The 21,223-nt window shown below is 35.6% G+C and overlaps 1 protein-coding gene and 1 long non-coding RNA gene across 3 annotated transcripts in view; one reads left to right on the forward strand and one right to left on the reverse strand.

Moving 5' to 3' along the window:
• The window catches only part of NME7 (NME/NM23 family member 7), a 184,551-nt gene that overhangs the window by 10,481 nt on the left and 152,847 nt on the right, over positions 1 to 21,223 (forward strand). Inside the window, exon 1 of one of the 2 annotated variants that reach the window (XM_054693494.1) lies at positions 16,857 to 16,891. The exons of the other annotated variant lie outside the window; for it this stretch is intronic. The gene's annotated coding sequence lies outside the window, so the exon portion shown is untranslated. Of the gene's footprint in view, positions 1 to 16,856; positions 16,892 to 21,223 lie in introns of those variants that run through there. 2 annotated transcript variants of the gene reach the window in all.
• On the reverse strand, positions 11,768 to 16,698 carry LOC129145504 (uncharacterized). Its single transcript, XR_008551173.1, has 3 exons — positions 16,395 to 16,698; positions 15,762 to 15,856; positions 11,768 to 11,793 (listed from the first exon to the last, which is right to left on the reverse strand). It is a non-coding gene; the product is annotated as an uncharacterized LOC129145504 (long non-coding RNA).

Genomic DNA, 21,223 nt, shown 5'->3' on the forward strand with positions numbered 1-21,223 from the left:
GAAGAATATAAGCAAATGCATTCCAAATGGTAGAAACTATTATCTTAATGTGCAGCTTCAGATGGGCTAGTGATCAGTACCTTCAACACTTGCTGATGGAATTGAAGGCTTTTATCACTTTTTGTAGAGCCAATTTATGCTTCCAGCCACTTGAATCCACTTCACCTGACTGTGCCCATACTATTTTCTTCAATGACTAATACTCTAAAAGACTCATTCCTTTTCTCATGGGGATAATGCTAGCAGAATCACTGTGGCTAATGTTGAGTAGTAATGGCTTACAGTATATGCAAACCTGCCTGTATATTTAGTGTTTGAAACATTTAGTATTTGAAATAGCGGGAAAATGAGGCCAGTTTGCTTTGCAATGAGCTGCTCTCCTCTTCTCTACAACCAGGGGCACTGCCTGCAGCCGTGCACGTAGCCCTGAACAGCTATGAGTGAATTGCAGAGATGCTTATTTATTGCGTATTCTCCCAACAGATGGCAGAGACTGTTTCGAGGAAGGCACACCTTCCCCTGATTTGCACAAAATACTAGGTCATCTGAGGTCTTCTCAAATTTCCAATCAATGACACTGGTGTGTGTGCCATTGGTACTTTTCCCAAAGGGAGAAAATGATTAGGAAGGGGAGAGTGAATAGGAGAGGGCAAGCACTTTCTGGGATGTATCTAAGTTGCTAAAAATGTCAGGGTGGGTTTAGGGTCTCAACATGAGAGGCAGGCTGCCATCTCGCTTCCTGTCTGCCCCTCCAGCACCACCTTCAGGTCATACTGCTTTTTCTGTTTCTTGACTTCACCAAGCTCCATCTCCCCTTCAGAGCTTTCTGCTTTTTGTTTCTCTGTTTCCCCCCAGGTTTCTGCATGAATGATTCCTCATGTTGACTTTACCTCTCATGACATCACCTCATAACAGGGCTTTACTGTCCATCCCAGTCCATGCAGGACACCCTAGCTCTTTGTCCCTAATCATAAACATATTTACTTACATATTCTGTCATGTGTGTACAGTTACTACAGAAATTCTACTGTGTAATTTTTTTACATCCTGTGAGTAGAGACAGAAAATTAGTAAGCAGGCCCATGGCAACAGGGCCTTGCCTGTCTTGCCTATCCCCAGGGTCTGCCCTTTGTCTGGCAAAGGGAAGGAACCCAGTATTTGTTGGTGAATGAAGGAATGAGTAAATTCAACTTTTCAGGCATGTCTGACTTTTTATTTGAGGGCCAGTTAGTGAATTCTGCTTTTTAATTTTATTTATTTATTCAACAAATACTTAGGAATATGTACGATTGGCCATACATATACTGAGTTCTGTGAGATGCATCCACAAACCAAATAGACAAACAATCCCTTCCCTAAAAGGACTTATAGTCTGTGCGGGGGAAGAAATACAATATATAATAAACACAGTATGTGTAATATATGTGATACATATTATACACATATGAAGGTGTAAAATGCTATAGGGAAAAAGAGCAGGATAACAAACATTGGGAATGCTTGTATTGCAACTTAAAGAGATGTGGCTGATGTCAGTCTCATAGAGAAAGACTTGAAAGTGAGAAAGGATGAGCTATGCGGATATTGGAGGAAAAGTGTTCTAGAAAGTAGGGAAACCAATGGAGAGGCTCACAGGTGAGAGGATGTTGCATATGCAAGGAGCAGTGTGGCTCGGGAAAAGTAAGCAAGAGTGACTCTTGTAGGCGATGGGATCAGGCAGGTAATTGGAGACCAGATCTTCAGAGCTTTGTAGGCCATTGAGAGCAAGCTGACTTTACTCTGATAGCAATAGGAAGTTTTAAGCAGAAGAATGAGATGGTTCAACTTACATTTTACAGGACTCTTCTGGTTACTTTTTTTAAACTACATGGAGGGAGGTCAAGCATGAGAATAGAGACCAATTTTATGGCATAATTTATGTGAGAGCCTGGTGCCTTGAAGGAGTATGGTTGCAATGGAAGTAGTAAAGTGATTAGAGTATGTGTATTTTGCAGGGAAAGCCAACATCATTTCCTGACAGGTTGAATCTGAGGTCTGAGGAAAGAGTGAATCAAGGATAGAGTTAAAATGTGAACTTTGGATTATGGCCTGAGCAGTTGTAAGGGTGGAGGTGCTATTAACAAAAATAAGGAAGACCTGTGAAGGAATTCCCCAGGGAACTGGGAACAGGCATTCAGTTTGGGGCTAGTTTAATTAGGGATATTTGTTTGTTGAATATATGACCCTGAAATTCAGAGGAAAACCTCTAGCCTGAGAACTGTATATACAAATATATTTAAAGCCCTGAGATCAGATAAGATCGTCAAGAGAGTGAGTCAAGATAAAGGTAATAGGTCCAAAGACCTAGTCCTAGGGTGCTTTAATATTAAGATATCAAGGAGAGAAATTATGCCTAATTTAAAAGAGAATAGAAATCAGCAACTTAAGCTGCTAACTTAAGAAACTAGAAAAAGGAAAATAAAAACAAGCCAAACCTAGTACAAGTAAAGGGATGGAAATAAAAATTGGAATGGAAACCAATAAAATAGAAAGCTAAGAAACAATAAAGAAAAATCAATGAAACAAAAATTTGGAATGAAAATACCAATAGTACTTTAGTAAAACTGAACAAGAGAACAAGAGATGATACAACTTTCTAAAATCAGGAATGAAGAAGGGACATCTTTATTAACCTACAAAAATTGAAATGATCATAAGGGGATGCAATGAATAACTTTATTGTATGCAACAAAATTGGACAAGTTAGGTTAAATGGGCTAAGTACTTAAGAGATAAATTACTAAAATGGACTCCAGAAGAAATAGAAAATCTGAATAGATCTATACCAAACAAAGCAAATGAATTAGTAGTTAAAAACCTTTCTATAAGAAAAAGTTCAGGCCCAAATGACTCCACTAGTGAATTTTCTCTAGTGCCTAAAGAATAAATAATACCAATCTTTCACAAACTCTTCTGGAAAACAGAGGAGAGAATTCCAGTGAGGCCCAATATTACCCTTATACCAAAGCCAGAGGAAGATATCACAAAAACTGTGGATCAAAATCCCTTGTGAATATAGATGCACAAATTCTCAATAAAATATCAGCAAATTGAATCCAGAATATATAGAAAGGTTTATACAACACGATCCGGTGGGATTTATACCAAGAATACAAAATTGATTTAACAGCTGAAAATCAATTAAGGTAATATACCATATTAATAAAGGACAAAACCCACATGCTCACCAATAGACACATACAAACATTTTACAAAATCTGAAGCCATTCATATTAAAATTCATAGCAAATTAGGACTAGAAGGAAACTTCTCCTACCTGACTAACAGTATTCACAAAATCTATAGCTAACAGCACACTCTCACTAGTTTACTCCCACCTGTTTTATGCAACTGGTGTTTGCCCTCACCTCCATCATAATGGAGGTTCCAACCAATGCAGACAGGCAAAAAATAAAATAAAATAAAATAAAAATAAATAAAATAAGGCATTTAGATTGGATAGGAAGAAGTAAAAATTTTTATTTACAGATGATCAGATGACATGGCTATTGGTAGAAATTATAAGGACTCTAACAAAAGCTATTATAGCTAAGAGCGTTTGCAGGATATAGGGTCATGATATAAAAATCAAGTGTATTTCTATATACTCCAATTAGCTATTTGAAAAGGCAGCTAACAAGTCAATGGCATTCATGGTAGCATCAAAAGAATAAGATACTTAAGGATATTTATAGCAGAAGTACATGAATTAAACTGAGAACTACAAAACATTACTGAGTAAAATTGAATAAAGACCTATATAAATTGTGGCATTCCACATTCCTGCATCAGTGGAATCAATATGACAATGGTAACAATTCTTTCTAAATTGGTAGGTAGACCTTCTTGCAATCCTTGTAAAAATTCCAGCAGGCATTGTTGCAGAAATTGACAAACATCCTAAAATTGATGTGAAATTATGAAGGACCCAGAACAGCCAAGATAATTTTGAAAAAGAACAAAACTGAAGGACTTACACTTCCTGGTTTCAAAACTTATGATAAAGCTACAGCAATCAAAGCAGTGTAGTGGCATAGAGCTAGGTAAGTAGATCAATGGAACAGAATTGAAAGTCAAGAAATAAACCTTTTGTGATTAAGTTGATTTTCAACAAAAATGCCAGTGAGAGCCTAAAATGACATGTAGCTCAAAGTAGATTACAGAATTAAATGAAAATTATAAAGATCTTCAAAGAAAATATTGGAATAAATATTTATGACCTTGGGTTTTGGCAAATCTTTCTTATATATGACACAAAAATCATAAGTGAGCAAAGGTTCTCCCCAAACCTCCCTCCTGCCAATGAAAATTATCTAGACATGGTGATGTGAGGCAGGAAGTACCTCTACTCTGAAGGATCCTTCTGAGTCCTCGTAGGACACAAATTTATGGTATTCTCAAATGGAATAATTGAAAACTTTCCTAAAGAGACTAATTACAAAGGCTTGCCAGAGTTAAAAGAAGCTAACAAAGGGTGGTGCAGTATGAGAGGAGGGACTAACAACAGCAGGGAACCATTACTACTTTTAGGGCAGAGGGAGAGGGCTGCTGAAGAATAATTGTCCTGGTCGTTGGAAGTGGGGAGCAACTGACCAATGAGACTTGACTGGGAGGAAGTAAATATCTTGACTTCATTCTTTATTCTTTGATCTTCAGCCATTGCTTCCTACTGGCTGGACCCATGTGAAGGTCAGGTCAAGGTCATGCTATTTGGCTAGCCAGACTCAGAGCAAGTTGAAGAAGGGCACAGTGAAGGTCTGGAAGTCAAATGTAAAATGGCTAGTTCACCCACTCTGGGGCCCAGTAGCACAGTGGCTATGGGATAAAGACATAACAATATTTCACTTGTTATATTTATGACCTTGACAACAGTTATTAGGATCAAAGTATTCAAAGCAGTGTAGTGGCATAGAGCTAGATAAGTAGATCAATGGAATAGAATTGAAAGACAAGAAATAAACCATTTATATTATAACTTTCTATGATTTCTAATCCAATAAGAGAGTCAGTCCATTTCCTAATTGAATATTAAATGAGTAGTATAAAATTGCCTCAATATTCTGGAGTTTCAAAAGAAATCAATGATGTCTCGATTGGTAGTTTCTAGTCTGCAGAATCTCATAATTGGGTTAGAGAGAGAATTTGTTTTGTATAAACCACCAAATGATAACCCAGTGTTCTGTTGTGGGAACATCAGTGGTGCCATCGAGAAACAAGGGTCTCTGTTCATATCTGCTAATGAGCCAGTCACAGAAATCTTGCCAACTCACTTAACTTATTTGAGTTTCTGTTTCATCATCATTCTTGTTCCTTTGAAGTGCTGTGAAAATCAAATTCCTGATACAGAAATATCAGTTGGTTAGGGTTGGTATAGGAAGACTTTACAGAAATGTGTTTTCCTTCAGATATGCAAAGCAAAGTTCAGCTTTGCATTTTAGAGAGAAAGTTTGCCCTGGTAGATGGTGTGTGACATTGATTTTTTCCCATGGCAACTTGTGAACTTATGTTTATGGTAGTGGCCTGCAGAAGTCTGAGAGGAAGCATTTTTAAGGATTTATAGGGCCCAAGCTGAAAAAGTTTTAAAATGCCCTTTCTTCCCTGAAATGCGATGTGTGCCTTTCAGAATGATTATTTCCTCTTGTGTAATCAATTTTCTGATTTACACTTATAGTATAGAAATGTTTTTTTTTTTTTTTTTTTTTTTTTGGCATGTTTCACTCATTAACAGAATTAGGCAGGAGTTAATTTCAAAGTGTGTTCCGAAGTATTATAGTTGGGGAAATACGAGAATTGGTATTCAGTTTACTGTGACATTGGCTTTTTTCCGCTAATGAACAATAATGCATTTAACTTCTGAGATACTGTCACCAATGATTTTTTTTTTTTAAGAAAATAAGCCTACAAAAGATGTGGACTCTTCATGTTGAACATTGTATTTTTCACTTTGGGAGAAGATATTTGACCTTAAGTAGTAATTCTTTAAAAGATAAAAATGACAGCAAATTTTACTTAAAGAATTTAATTGGAAAGGGATGACTAAATTTAATAATTCACCTCCCTTTTGTATTGTAATCCTTCTAATGTAATATGGTTGTGTTTGACTTTGTTAACGAGAATTGCTGAGCTAGAGTTAGCAAACCATATTCTCCTTTTTCACTTGAGCTTGCCTTGTTCGCCTTTCAAGGTAGATTTATGAGGTAGTATTATCAATTCTGAAAACATTCTGGACAGACTCAAAACTGGTTATGGCCACCCTAAAGTAAGGTTAATATTTGACACAATCCCATTTAAGAGAAACTTGATCTTGGAGAGAAGCCCTGGAAAAAGGCCATTTGGTAAAGGTTTAGTACATATAAGTTATTATTAAGCTAGATTTTACTTCTAGCTTGTGGTAATGGGATATACTTTTGGGTGGTTGTCTCTTTGTTTTCATTGTACTTATCACGGTGGCATCTTAGTAAAGCAGTAGGAATTGCTATGTTTATTTGCCTCCTTTGTCTGGTAGTAAGTCTTTAATGATCCATTCTGTTTAAGGCAAAGTAAAGTTTGTTCTTTGGAAACCACTTTTTGCTGACCCTCACTGGAAGCATCTGGCTTGAGGTGGCACCTGCTCATACACTACTGATTCTGTCATAATGTACTCAGATGGATGTTAGTGCATGGAGACTTAGGTTACACGTTGAAGCCTGTTGAACTGTAAACTTTATCATCTCTATTGTTTTCCCCAGAATGTCTGAGAGGTCATAGAGAAGCTGATAATATTTACAAATGATTACACAAGAGTTACTGACTCTTTTTTTTTTTTAAGATTTATTTATGTATGCATACAAGAGCTCGGGTACAGGCTAGAGATGTGGGGGATGAGAGGATTCACCAGAGACAGAGCTGGGGAACAGAACAGATTGACCCAAGTACACTGCTGAGGGGAGCAGCGGGCGAGTCAGGAGAGGTCTGCTGCGCCATGTGGGTTGCTCCCTGGCCGGCTGGGGATTGAACTCGTGCTGCAGAGGCTGCAGACAGCTTCATAGTGCGGTGCTAAACCCCTTGTGCCACCAGGGAGCCCCAAGAGTTACCGACTCTTAAACATACAAAATCTGAAAATCAGACGTCTAGTCAGCTCAAGACTGCTCCATGTTGTGTTCTGTACATTCATTTCAGTGTGACTTAAGCAAGGGAGCACTTTTGTATGAACAAAAATGTTTTGTTGCCTAGTGTGAAGTAACTTCTCTTGGCACATAACATAGAGTGCAATATCATTATTCAAAGCATTGTTAAAGATGACAAGTCTAATTAGCAATGGTGGCCTTTCATTGTTGTGTTGCTTTTTTAAGATGATTTTGTTTCAGCAGGCAATTAAACTGAAAGTATTTAGTTGCCAGTTGGGGACACCTAGCAAACAGCAGCATGCAGTAGGATGCTGAGTTCTGTTTTGCTTGCAGCCCCTTTTTACCACCACTGCAAGGAGAGTGGTTTAAAGCAGGGGAACTACAATCAAACTGCCGGATTCACCAGTTTATAAGATGTGTGATCTTGGGTATGTTCCTTCACTTTCTTGGACCCCAGTTTCATTTTTGGTGAAATGGAGATTATAATACCCTCTTTCTCATATTGTTAGAACAGCACTTAATACAGAGTGAGTACCTGATAGAGAATGCTAACTCTTGACCGTCTCTATTATTATTCTTGTAATATTACCTGGCAGTGATTTGTTTACTTGAAGTTTATATTTCTAACCTCCTTAAAGTTAGGTATTGTTTTGTAGAATTTATATAATGCATGGCACAAGATAAACACTTGATAATATTTTGGAATGAATAGTGGTTACATGAATGGAGTGTCTGATCATCTGTGGTCTGTTCCCCAGCTTCTCACCCCCAACTTTTGAAATTGTGGTAAAGTACACATAATGTAACATTTACCATTTTGCCATTTTTCAGTGTACAGTGGCAGTGGTATTACATACATTTATAATATTGTATGAAACCATTATTACCATTCATCCCTATACCACTTCCTTTTGTAACATTGAAGCTCGATAACCATTAAAACAGTAACTCCACACTCCCCTCTCACTGCAGCCTTGGCAGCCACCTATTTCCTGTTGCTATGATTTTGAACACTCTAAGTACTTCATGTAAATGTGGTCATGCAATTATGGTGTTTTTTTTTTTTTTTTTTTTTTGTGACTGACTTATTCTACCTGGTATAATGTCCTCAAGATTTATCCAATTTTGTGATGTATGTCAAAATATCCTTTCTTGGGCCTCCCTGGTGGCTAAAGGGGTTAAGATGCAATCTATGAGGCTGTCTGCAGCCACTGCAGCACAAGTTCAATCCCCGGCCAAGGAGCTACCCACATGGCGTAGCAGACCTCTCCTGACTTACCCGCTGCTCCCCTCAACAGTGTGTTTCAGTGGATCTGCCTGTTCTGTTTCCCCACTCTGTCTCTAGTGAATCCTTTCACCCCCCCCCCTACATCTCTGGCCTGTACCCAAGTTCTTGTATGGATAAATAAATAAATCTTTAAAAAAAATCCTTTCTTTTTCAAAGCTGATTAATATTCCATTGTATGTATGTACCATATTTTGTTTATCCATTCAATCCATTGATGGACACAAGGTTGCTTACATTTTAGCTATTGTGAATAATGGGAGGACAAATAATTCTTTGAGACTGCACACCTGCTTTTTTCTTCTAAAAGAAAAAAGATAAAGTTGTTAAAAAATGAATTATTGTGGATAGTACAGGTGGGCAGGAGATAGAACATATAACTCGATCTCTAAGTTGCTTTTTGATTTCACATTCACATGAGGAAAAAAAATATAATAGCCCACCCTCCCTCATAAACAAATGCTTAGTTATAATTTATACATTACTATATTAATATTATATCAATATATTACATTGTAAATAATACATAATCGTAGGAACTTTAATAGGTTCAGATAAAAAAATAGGTTAAGTAAAAAAGAAGAAATGTTGATACTTTTCTCAGTGCTATCTTACTATTTGATACAGAAACTTAAAGACTATTCATATAGAAAAACAGACTAAGTCTGTATAGGTGGTTATTTAACTTTTCTGTGCCACGTAGAGTCTTTATCTGCACTTGTCTTTATTCGTCATTCAAAAGGAACCAGCCAGATCTTCCTAGGATGTGATTTTCTCTCCTTCAAGTAACAGAAGGTACTTGGCTACCCTTGCATAGACAGTGGGTAGGTGCCTCAAAAAAAGAACAAATTATGACTCTGTGGTTCAATGGTGAGGAATGTAACTAATCAGGAGGCTTACTATTTTTTCCTGAGTAGTGTGTTTTTATTTTATTTTAAGGTTTTCTTTTTTTTTTTCTTTTCATAGTTTTTGCTCAATAAACAGAAGATTCAGTTAACGATGTTTTAGTTTGTGTCAAAATTTAAAACTGAAATTTGTAGGAGTGAAAAGAGGATGACTGTAGAAGGACTAGGATGAGAAGAAATGTGTAAATGGATTTACTATTTACATCTTAAAAATGTCCTTATGTTAAGTAATAAACCAGAGTACAATACAGGTTGTTTATTGCTGTCTGATCATGAGGACAACTAGTAATTTAAAACTTCATAAAAAAATTTCCTAGTTCCTTATAGTCTGAGTTATTTTTTTTTTTAAAACAATGTTGAGAGTATTTTGTTAAGCTTGTATTGATTTTGATCTGTAGAGGACCGCAAAATTGTGAGCTACCATGTGACATGAGAGAAGTTGTAAAGGTTTGCTCTCGTTTCTTGGGCACATGGGAAAATGTAATGAGAAATATACTAACAAAGCTTACAGCAAATTTGATTTCGTTTTATTCACCAAGCACTTCACTGCTTGATGGAAGAGTTAAAAACTTCTAAGTGGCATTGAGTTATTATCTGATAGCGTCCAACAATATGTACAAATAAATATGCAAACAGTATATGTTTGAAACTTGATGCTTAGCTACTGAACCAGGTCTGTAGAATTGACTGTGCTTGCTGGCTAGAATGGTAATAGCTAGTCCCAGGGAAGTGTATTTATTGGTTCTGCCTTTGAACTGTTTTAGAAACGTGACTTCAGGAACACTGCTTCTTTTTTGCTTTTTTTTTTTTTTTTTTTCTATGAGAATTTAAAGCAGTATGACTCTTTGTTTCACACAGACCTGACCCAATAGCACCACAGGCGGTTTTCTCATAACCTCGTATGTTTAATTGAGAAGCTCAGGTACCCATCTGCTCATTGAACTACAGATAAGTAATTTCCTTTTCCTTTTGTGCCACTACTTTGTCTATGCAACGATGGGTCAGTAGCCAAGGTGAATTAAAATGTCACTCAGAAATGATTTCCTCCAGTCTTTGAATATACAAATATTTCTTTTTCTAGCTCTGTTTTCAGTTCATCACATATATTTTAGTGACTCATACATTGCTTGGCTCCAATAGGGAAATTATTATTGTTGGTTTTTTGGATGGTGAGCCTGGGAGTGAAGGGGAGGATGTGAGAGAAGAAGATGGGTGGAAAGGAAATATGTTAGTTTTTCAAAGGTTTTTGACTTTATTTGTAGATCATGAAATCGGTGTGTCTCCATCAATGTGTTTTTAAAAAAGCTAGAATAGAAAATATCTAGTAAACAGCACATAGTAAGGATAAATATTGTGTGAAATTCGTTAGTAATATATTTACATATATGTGTATTTTGGGTCACAATGTGAAATTATTACTACGAGTAATAGTCAAAAGTTTGAAAAAATGAGCAGAACATCTGAATAGGCATTTCTCCAAAGAAAATATATAGATGACCAATAGGCACGTAGAAGGTGTTTATCAGCACTTATTATTAGGGAAATAAGAGTCAGAACCACAGTGAGATATCACCTCACCCTATTAAAAGGACTGTTAGCAAAACGACACAAAACAACAAGTGTTGGCTCAGATGTAGACAAAAGGGAACGCTTGTGCTCTGTTAATGGTAATGTAAATTGATGTAGCCATGATGGAAAACAGTGTGGAAATTTCTCAATTAAAAATAGAAATACCACACAATCCAGCTAATCCACTTTTGGATATTTATCTGAATATACTGGTATGAAAAAATAAAACCCTTATGTTATTACAGCATTATTTATGGTCGTCAAGCTATGGAAATAACCTTACTGTCTGTGGATGAAGAAGATGTGATGTATGCATGTATATATATATATATCACACACGCGCAATGAAATACTACTTAGCTATTAAAAAAGATGAGATGTTTCCATTTGCTCCATGAAATAGGTTAAATGGAGAAAGCAAAGCAAATGAACCAACAAAACAAAACAAAAGTACATTCTTAAATTCATAAAACAGACTGATGGCCACCAGACAGGAAGGGGACTGGGAGGTGGGAGTAACAGGTAAAGGGGCTCGAGTGCATAATAGATTGAAACTAGACTTTTGGTGGTGAGATAAAAATTTATTTTGAAACTGTTTGAAAGCCAACATTATAATAGATTTTTAAGCATATGGGAAAAAATGGTAGACTAATAAGTAACCATTCCTAACAATAGGCACTTTCTGTGATTTTTTAAAAAACAACTTTAATAAATTATGAGTCTTTTCTCAGTTACACACTAAGTTCCTTCAACAGTCTTCTTCATTTAATTCTGTGAACATTTTCTACTCCCATCCTCTGTGCCCAGTATCCTACTTTGCGCTTTGATGACGATCAATTAGTACTTCTCTCTTAACAATGACCATTTGCAATTTTATGATTGAAATAAGCTAGATAAAGAAAGCAAAGCAAGTGAAATATGAAACAGCAGCTATTAAAAAATTTCATCTCTCACAATTTCAGAAACTATAGTATTGTGTTTCAGACATTTAACTGATGATTGATTACTAATATCATAAGTTTTTAAAAATGCATTACTTTGTAGATCTGAAGTTTCTAGGTATAGTTTTTTGCTCTGTTAATATTTTGGGGTAGGAGAATCCAAGGTATTGTTCTTCAGTGCATTCCTGGGTAACTACTAGTTCTATAACATAGAATTCTATTAGCGGTAAAAAAAAAACCTCTTCAAATTAATGGAGGTGAAAGGAGACATTTCTAAACAAACATCTGCTGTATCTTTCAATCAATACCACCACATTGTGTTTCTGTTACCAGTGAATTTTTTCATCTTCTCTGCATTTCTTCTAAAAACTGGTTTTCATACCTTAGGAATCTTGCTTTGACTGAGTAACTGCTTTTCCTTGATCTGTTCAACACATATTCAGTGCAGCTACTAGAAACATTTAAAAGGGCTTCAGTCACCATGTCAGAGACCATCTACATTTTGAATGATTCCTGTTTTTTCAAAGATTGAGGCTGAATTGATTTTCCATCGCTGGTGATCTCTGATTTCTTATGATTGCTGCCTGCTTTTGTGCTCAGATATACCAGGTAGATAGGCTATCTCTTTCTCTCCAATCTCAGTTGCTCTTTTTTTTTTTTAAGATTTATTTATTTTTGCATACAAGAATTGGGGTACAGGCCAGAGGTGTTGGGGTGGGGGGTTGAGAGGATTCGCCAGAGACAGAGAGGGGAGCAGAACAGGCAGACTGACTGAAATACACTGCTGAGGGGAGCAGTGGGTGAGACAGGAGAGGTCTGCTGTGCCATGTGGGTATCTCCCTGGTCATCTGGGAATTGAACTCATGCTGCAGAGGCTGTGGATAGCTTCATAGGTTACGTCTTAACTCCTTCAGTCACCAGGGAGGCCCTCAGTTGCTCTTTAGAGTGAGATAGAACTCTTGTTCCCCCCCCCCAACCCCGCCGCCCACATTCAGTTCTTTGCTATTTGGAAACAAGCCTTGAATTTGGATATCAGACAAATCTATGTTTGAAGCATAACTCTGGCCCTGACTAACTGATGTGTGGTCTCTGGGCAATTAACCTTAACCTCTCTGAACCTCTGTTTCTCTGGTGAAATTGGGGGAGTACCTTTATTATTGGTCTGTGGTGAAGATTAAGATATTAAATACACCTGACATAATATAAGCTTCTCTCCCTTCCTCGCCCTACGTTCTTAATTCAATATTTGGTTGTGGCAGGTAAATAAGACTTATCAAGGATAATAAGAATAGCAGCCATTTCGAGAACACTGACTTGTAAGTGTAAACAATCAAATGTAAATGGTGGAATCCCCTGATGTATTCAAGTTAATGAAGTTGGTACCTAAAACAAAACAAAACAAAAATGGCCCTCCCTCCTTCCCTCCCTCCCTCCCTCCCTCCCTAATTCCTTCCCTTCTACTTTCCTCCCTCCCTTCCACATTCCCTCCCACTTAAAGTGATCAGTCTTTAAAGGTGACATTCGTGTCACTATATGCTGTGTTGATTGATACCTTGTCTTAACTTTCCTGGACTCTCTTAAGGCCTTACCAGAATCCAGATAGGGAGTCTTTGCAAGAATAAGGAACTTTTACTTGCTAAAGGACTTCATTATATCTGAGCAATTAATAACCAAAACTACTCTTCAGAAACCTTGTAATTTATTTGAAAAAAGCCAGTAAAGGTTATTTTATACTATTACCATGTTTTATTCAAAAATATTCATCTTCATGTAACATGCACACAAATGCATACACACTCACATGAACTCATTGTTCACCCCAAGTGCTTATGAGCTAGGGGGAATACTTTCCCATCCCTATTAATATTTTATTTTGTTTATTCTGAATTTATAATTGCTATGAGGTTAGATAATGAATCTAATTTTTCCTGCCTTTCCCTCAGGCTTATTACTATCAAGTACAAAAAAAATTACTTGAAAAAATGCCTTTAGTAGACATTTTACTTCACTGTTGAGCTGTTCAATGAAGGTTAGGTAATTTATATTTTAGAAAATTGTGTACTTTATTTTTAAAATTTTTTTTTAAAGATTTATTTATTTATACAAGAACTGGGGTACAGGTCAGAGGAGCGGGAGGGTGAGAGAATTCACCAGAGAGAGCAGGGAACAGAACAGGCAGACAGACCAAAGACACTGCTGAGGGGAGCAGCCGGCGAGGCAGGAGAGGTCTGCCGCACCATATGGGTTTCTCCCTGGCTGGCTGGGAATCAAACCTATGCTGCAGAGGCTGTGGACAGCTTCACAGAGCAGAGCTCAACCTGCTGTGCCACCGGGGAGGCCCTGTACTTTATTTTTGAAACGAGAGACCTTGGTATGCTTTCTTATTTGTACATATTTATCTCTTTTACCCAAAATATAGAACATTTCTGCTTTGCTTTGTGGAATAGGAGGCAGATTCATCAGATTTTAGTCTTATAAACATCCGATTTTACTCTTCATAAACATTCACAAAACTCAGATTCCTGCTTGGTTCTAGAAAACTAGCTGCATAATTAATTTGGAATCTTAGAGTAAGTTAAATGGTAAAATATGATACCTGCTCTTTTGAACACTTAGGTTGCTAATAACTACATTGTCTAATATGATTTTAAGCATTATATTAACTATGGAATGTGAGTATCTTGTTATTATTTCCCATAACATCTTCAGTTTCTGTTCAAAGCACAGGGTGCAGTTTTTCACATCTGTGATTTGTAACAGTAGCTTCATATTGATGTAATTTTTGACTTTTTCCAGTGGTGCCTTTCCTTTGAGAAGTTTGAATGATTATTATAAAAGATGGTCTTTAACATTTAAAGAGAAAATTGTTCCTCAATTTTTTATTGGTAGGAACATACCCATAACTTTGAGAGGTCCAAAAGGCAATCATTAGTACACTGATTCTGATTCATTACAAATCCTTTATAAAATTTTGCTATTGCAGTAATAACTATATGTGTTCAGTAGCTTTGCTTTTCTTAATAAATATGATTATAGGTATATTTCTTTCTTTCTATCCATTAAAAATTCTGTTTTCCTGCATACTGAAAGGCTTTAAAAAAATATTTACTAGAATTTGCTGCAGCTGAGATTCCTACACAAATCAAGAGAGGCTCTTCCTGTATATCAGAAAAAGGCCATAGAGGGAGATGAAAGTGCAGTGTACCTCTCAAGTGACAGGTGACTCTGTAAGCTGCAGCCACTACTATAAGAGATTTAGGCAGCAGAAATTTAAGTGCTGTATACATACTCAGTCATTTAATTCCCCCACTATTATAGGAGGAAAGTACTATTACTATTCCCATTTTACATATGGGAGAGTCTGAGGCTAGAGAGATTAAGTATCTTGTCCAAGATCACAAAGCCCAGGTCTGTCTGACTCTAGACCCTGGAAGAAATCCTTTTATGGTTTCCGGATCTTCTCTTCCAGAAAGACAATTCAGGGGCACATCACTTGCCATAGATTGCTGAGAAGGGGAGCAGCAGTAGCAGCAGCTGCAGACTCAGATCAGCACATGCATTGCATTCAGCAATACTGCTAAAGTCAGGTCCTGGCAATACTTGTCACCTGATTGTTACAGTGTCATCTAAAAAGATTTTTTTTTATGTTCATGTGCATGGAAAAGATTGTTAGTTGCAACCCACAATTGTATAGGCTTGGGCCTTCCTTCAATCAGTGGCCCACAGGTATGGTGTGACTTGATTGTCCAAAGGCTTGGTTACCCTTCAAATACCACTTCAATTGAAATTCCAAAAATTGTTTGATATTTTCCCCAGTTCACCTATTTTATCATATAAATTATGTAAATTTTATTTACTTCTCAATAATATATTTGTTATAATGTAAAAAATGTTTATAATACTATATCGTACTTACCATTGAGTAAGTTTGATGCTCTCTCTGTCTCTCTGACTTCATATACATATAGATACTAGACTCTTAAAAAAAATAACTCAAAATGGATCACAAACCTAAATGTAAAATGCAAAACAATAAAACTCAACTATAAGCACAGAGATGGGTGGGTCTTGGTCAAGCAGTGCAATGAAAATAATGTTCAAGTGAATGATCAAAATGACACAGAGAGTCTAAGATGGATAAGGGAAGGCAGTGAAGGAGAGAGATGGATTGGGAATGTATGAATAGACCATTTCACTGGAAAGCCTGATGATGTAAAGTAGGGAGAAATTGAACGAACTAGCTGCAGGGCCAGGAGGCTATGGGCAGTGCACAGAATGCTTATATAACTGAGTAGGTAGGAAAGCACTTTCAGGTGATAACAGGGCTGGGATGTGGCTGACTCATCTATATTAATCCTGTCCTTTCTTCCAGCATTATCTGCATGTTCCCATTATCATGTTTATACTCAGTATATATATGTTTTAAAATTTCACCTGTTTTACAAAAGAGCATTTTTATTTCTACTGGTTGTGAGTCTATTTTTCTAAAGACCTTTTAGAGGAATTGAAAGAAGGGAAAATGACCTCAAAATGAATGGAAGAAACTTACCTTCATAATTAGCATGTGCATGGTATAATCCAACTATAGAAAAACAATTACTGCCCTGGGAAATGACTCATACTTGAATGTCATTTGAATAGATAGCAATTTTCATAGGCTCCATTTTAAAATGACATTTCCATTTTTTAGAAGGTGTAACAAAATAAGTTTTTGTGCATTTAAAAAAGCAAACCATCAAAGGGAAATTAAAAATAAAAATGATAAAGTGTCTTCCTGCATATTCTGATGAATAGTTAACTAAGCAGCGTGAAATGGATTCAGCATAAGATGAGCGAAAATTAAAGGACCTATCTTAACTGAATCAGTTGTGATGGAACAGAAGAACAATGATTTCAGAGCCAGGAGTTCTAAGTTCTTAGAAATAAATAACGCAATACGATGGCTTCCTTTGCTTGTGTGTGTCTATGTGTTGAAAAAAATGTACTTGTGTGATTGATCAGCTCTCCTTCCTGCAAGATTATGAAGTGCATGAAGGCCAAGACCAAGTTAGTTTCTAATCACCACTGCCATACTTGATGTATCTTAACTACTGTCATTGTACCTACAGCATAGTTAGTAGTGTTCAATTAGTTGAATAAATGAATTGATAATAGTGATTATATGAGGTACAAAGGTTTGATGACCTTGCCTTATCCATGCAAATAAGAAGGTCTGTACTGAAACGGAGAGTTTCTATATAAACAGGTTAAATCACTTTGACAGTGGTAGGCATTTTATTAATTTAGAGAACACTGAAATACCCTGTTTAGGCTGTAATTGTGAGATTGAACACTTTTGAGTCAGTCCTTCAGTATGCTAACGTGTAGAACACTATTTCTCATAAAATCCATGCTCTAATTTTATTTTATTTTATTATTTTTAAATTTTATTTTTATATTCCCCATACAATTGCAACCCCCTTATTTTGACCCCAATCCCTCCTTTCCCTGCCCCCAACCTCCCATAGTGTGTCTCTGGTTTATAGTTGTTTGTTGATTTTGATTTTTTCCTTCTTATTCTTTTTCCTGGTCCCTTATTTAGGTTTTCTAGATTCCTGCTATGAGTGAGACCATCCGGTATATTTCTTTTTCTTTCTGGCTTATTTCGCTGAGCATGATCCCTTCCAGCTCCATCCATGTTGCTGCAAATTGCATGTGTTTATCTTTTTTGAATGCTGCATGCTCTAATTTTAAATCTTATAAGAACTGGAGATGTTGGAGATGCTCTGCAATTAGAAAGTACTCATTGCACCCCAAAATTCTGATCTTTAATTGTGCTGATTTCTTTCCCATCAGCATCTTTAATCATGCTGATTTATGGACACTTAAAAAAATTCACTGTTTTGTTTACTGTTGAACATTAGTCACCTCCTTTTGCTTCTAACAGAAGAAGCTTACCTCTTCTGTTTTTCTGCATTGCATAGCTACTTCCACAAAGATGAGCACACGCATTTTTACAACAGTTTGTAATAGGTGTGTTTTTTCTTCTTCTCTATGTGAGACTGAGCCTACGGAAGTTTGGAGCTAGTTGTATTGAATAGATTGTTTAATTCCTGAACCGTGATCAAATACATGCCATGTTTTTATTTTGGTGAATGTTTACATTAACTGTAAATGAGACCTAAGTTTTAACATACTATATTGAAATTCACATATAAAACTTGTTTTATTTTAAGATCTTGTTTAAAAACTCAATACCTTTTCATCGAAATGATTTCTTGAAACTATTGGTTTTAGATTTGTTCTTTTGAATAGTACAAAAGATATTCTTTCTGCTTTTGTGTTGGAGGTTTGTCCTGTTATTTTCTCTGCATTCCACCATTTTTTAACACTGTTTTGCTTCAAAGCTTCCTTCCTCCACCCCAATCTATCCTTCTTACTTTCTGGTTTATGGCTATATAGGGCAGGAAAGGAGTAAGTTTCATATAAAATAAATACTAATTGTCTGATTTCCAAGAGTTCTAGCATATAAAATATTTTAAAATGAAGATGACATTTTTCTTTATAATGGAATTTATATTTATTATTATATAAAGTTTATAAAATACAGAGAAGTGAAAAAAAAAACCCTCAGTCGTCAACTTTAGGTATAAATATTCTCATCCCAATCATTATCTGACACATTATTACTTTAGCTAATTTTTTAAAGGGCTCTTTTTATATTTTATAAACAAATAATGTAACTGAGAGAATGTAGGCAATAATAATAAAAAGGTGAAGATAAACTATACAATGTTATTACTAAAAGTTAGCTGTTTACATCTTGGTATGTTTCTTTAACATTCATGTTATACTCTTTTTGTTTGTCTGTTTTGTTTTTTGTTTCACATTCTGATTTTATATTATGATTAATAGAACTCCAGAGGTTGTAGGTTATATAAGATATGGAGAAGGATCTATTGACAAGTAGTATTTTTGTTGGGTGTTTAATTAGTCCTCACCTAAGTAATGTGAAAAAACTGGCTTTGACATTTCAATATAATTTAAAGTTAAAGAAAACTATAAATTAGAAAGCAGTTTACATTTTTGACAGTAAAGAAAAATTGTAATGCAAATTCCAGTGAGTTAGGACCAAACAGTTCAGAAAGGTGTAAATTGAAAAGGACTCCCCCATCCCCTTCACAGTATACTCTCCAGTGGCAGCTACTTATGATATATTCTTGAGTGTCCTTCCAGAAAACAATTTGAACATTGGTTTCTTCATCTGTACACAAAAATTCCATTATTATTCTTATGTAGTTTTTAGCTCATTGAGAGCAATCACATTTATAGATGGAGGAATATAGATGGAGGAATATGAAACTTTTTTTTCTTTGTATGAGGGACTTTTGAGAAATTCTGGGTCAAAACTCCTGGAAGTCAGATCTAAGAGTATAGGTATTTTTGAAATCTTGTGGATATAGCTACTCTCTTTTCCTATTTGATAACTTTTTTTAATCAGATTTATTTAACTGTTGTGTGGTGTTGCAAACTCTCCCCTCATTAGACTATTGGGTATCTGAGGGAATTTTTAAAGATAACATTACTCCTTATTCCTTCCTATAGGTATCTATTGACCTTTTTTTTTCCTTTTACAATGGAAAAGGAATTGTTTTTATTGTTTTTCTTTAGAGATCATGTTTATAATAACTAATCTGCACAGTGAAAATGGTTTTAAAGAAGCAATTTAGAAGCAACAGAGTATATATAATATCAGTAATCTAAATATTATCAGCTTTATAAAATTTTTGGTGCCTTAGACACTTATGGAATCTTAGAAGGATATAACTCACTGATTCCTTGATTTTGGAATTGGAATGTAATTGCCAAGAGATATTTTGTTAAATATGTTTGATGTCAAAGAGAATGAGTTGATTTCCTTATTATATGTCATCATACTCCATTTCCTTTCTCTTATATGATTGTTAAAAGTTACAAAACTTGACCCGTCTAGAGTTATTTAACTTTACGTGGGGGAGTAGTTAATTCATCATTGTAGTAGGCCCACTGAATCAATACTTTCTCTAATCTGACTTGCATCATTTTCCTTAGACAATGCTATTTAATGGAACAAAACATGGAATTTGCAGTCTGAAGGGCCAAAATTTGAGTTCTGTCTTATTCTTTTCTATGTCATAAAACTTGGACCAGTGTTCAAATTTTCTGAACTCTACTGTCCTTATCCATGAAATAGGAATACTAATTGCATTGTCTGTTATGAGAATGAAAATGAGACAACATATGCAAAGAACCTACCAGTTAGAAGGTACTTGAAAAATCATTGTTGCTATTGCCATGTTAATGGTTATTGTTAATATCTTATGGTTTGAGTGCCACTGACTTACTAAACATTCTGAGAAATGTTTTCCTGTTGTCCAAGGAGTAGGAAAGAAATAAAATCACTCTAACAAAGAGTGAAAAACTGAACAGAACACCCCCAATATAACTATCATTGAAGAAAAATTCTTGTTCACTGATGTCCACTGGAATTTGAAAGCAGGTTGAACAACTGATGTAGTAGATGCTTTCTTTGCTTTACGTAATTTGGAGAACATTGTCTACTCCTTCTACTCAAATTCTACTTATTTTGTATGCCACAAGACATTATTTTGCATACTCATTATTTAGATTTACGCACATATTTACATCTTTATTAATTTTCATTCCTTTCTTTAATTCCTTGAAACATCTATTATTTTTTTTCTGTTTTCCTTTTGGACCTCCTGTTAGAATTTTTTTTTCATGATGGTGTATACACACTAAATTTTTCCTTTTGGATATACTTTTACATCACCACCTTTTCAAGGGTATTTTTGATAGTTTATATAAAAGTATGTTGACTGTCATTTTTGCTCATGAATTTTTCACTTGACTTAAAATAATAGATTCTGCCTCCAGTGCAATTATTTTTTTCAACATGCATTTTTCTTAATATACTTATCATTGTTATTTTGGAGACTTTCAGCCAGTAACTAGCTATCTGTAGGTCTCTTTCTATTGTCTGCTTTCTTGATTGGTTCTGTTTTTGGTATATCTGGTAGATTATCTTTGAATGCTTCACATTGTGCATGAAAAGTCATAGAATTTCATGAGCACAAAACAAGTTGGGAACTTTGTCTGGATCAGTTCTCTTCTAGTTTACCCATAGTCCCCAGCATGTAATGCTCCAGAAGTAACAACAGAAAAGATTAGGGGGTTACCAGGAATCTCCCCTTCAGTGGCTTTGAAGTCTATAATTTCCTCTTCCCACAACTGTCAGCTATTAATAACTTCACTGAATAAGCACAAGTCTAAAAATTTACTTTTTTCTGATTTCCTTCTCTCCAGGATCTTTGCCACTCAAGTCTTGGATATTTTGGC

Source organism: Talpa occidentalis, unplaced genomic scaffold (assembly GCF_014898055.3).
Source record: "Talpa occidentalis isolate TD23 unplaced genomic scaffold, MPIMG_talOcc4v2.1 talOcc4.12, whole genome shotgun sequence".
NCBI classification, from domain to species: domain Eukaryota; kingdom Metazoa; phylum Chordata; class Mammalia; order Eulipotyphla; family Talpidae; genus Talpa; species Talpa occidentalis.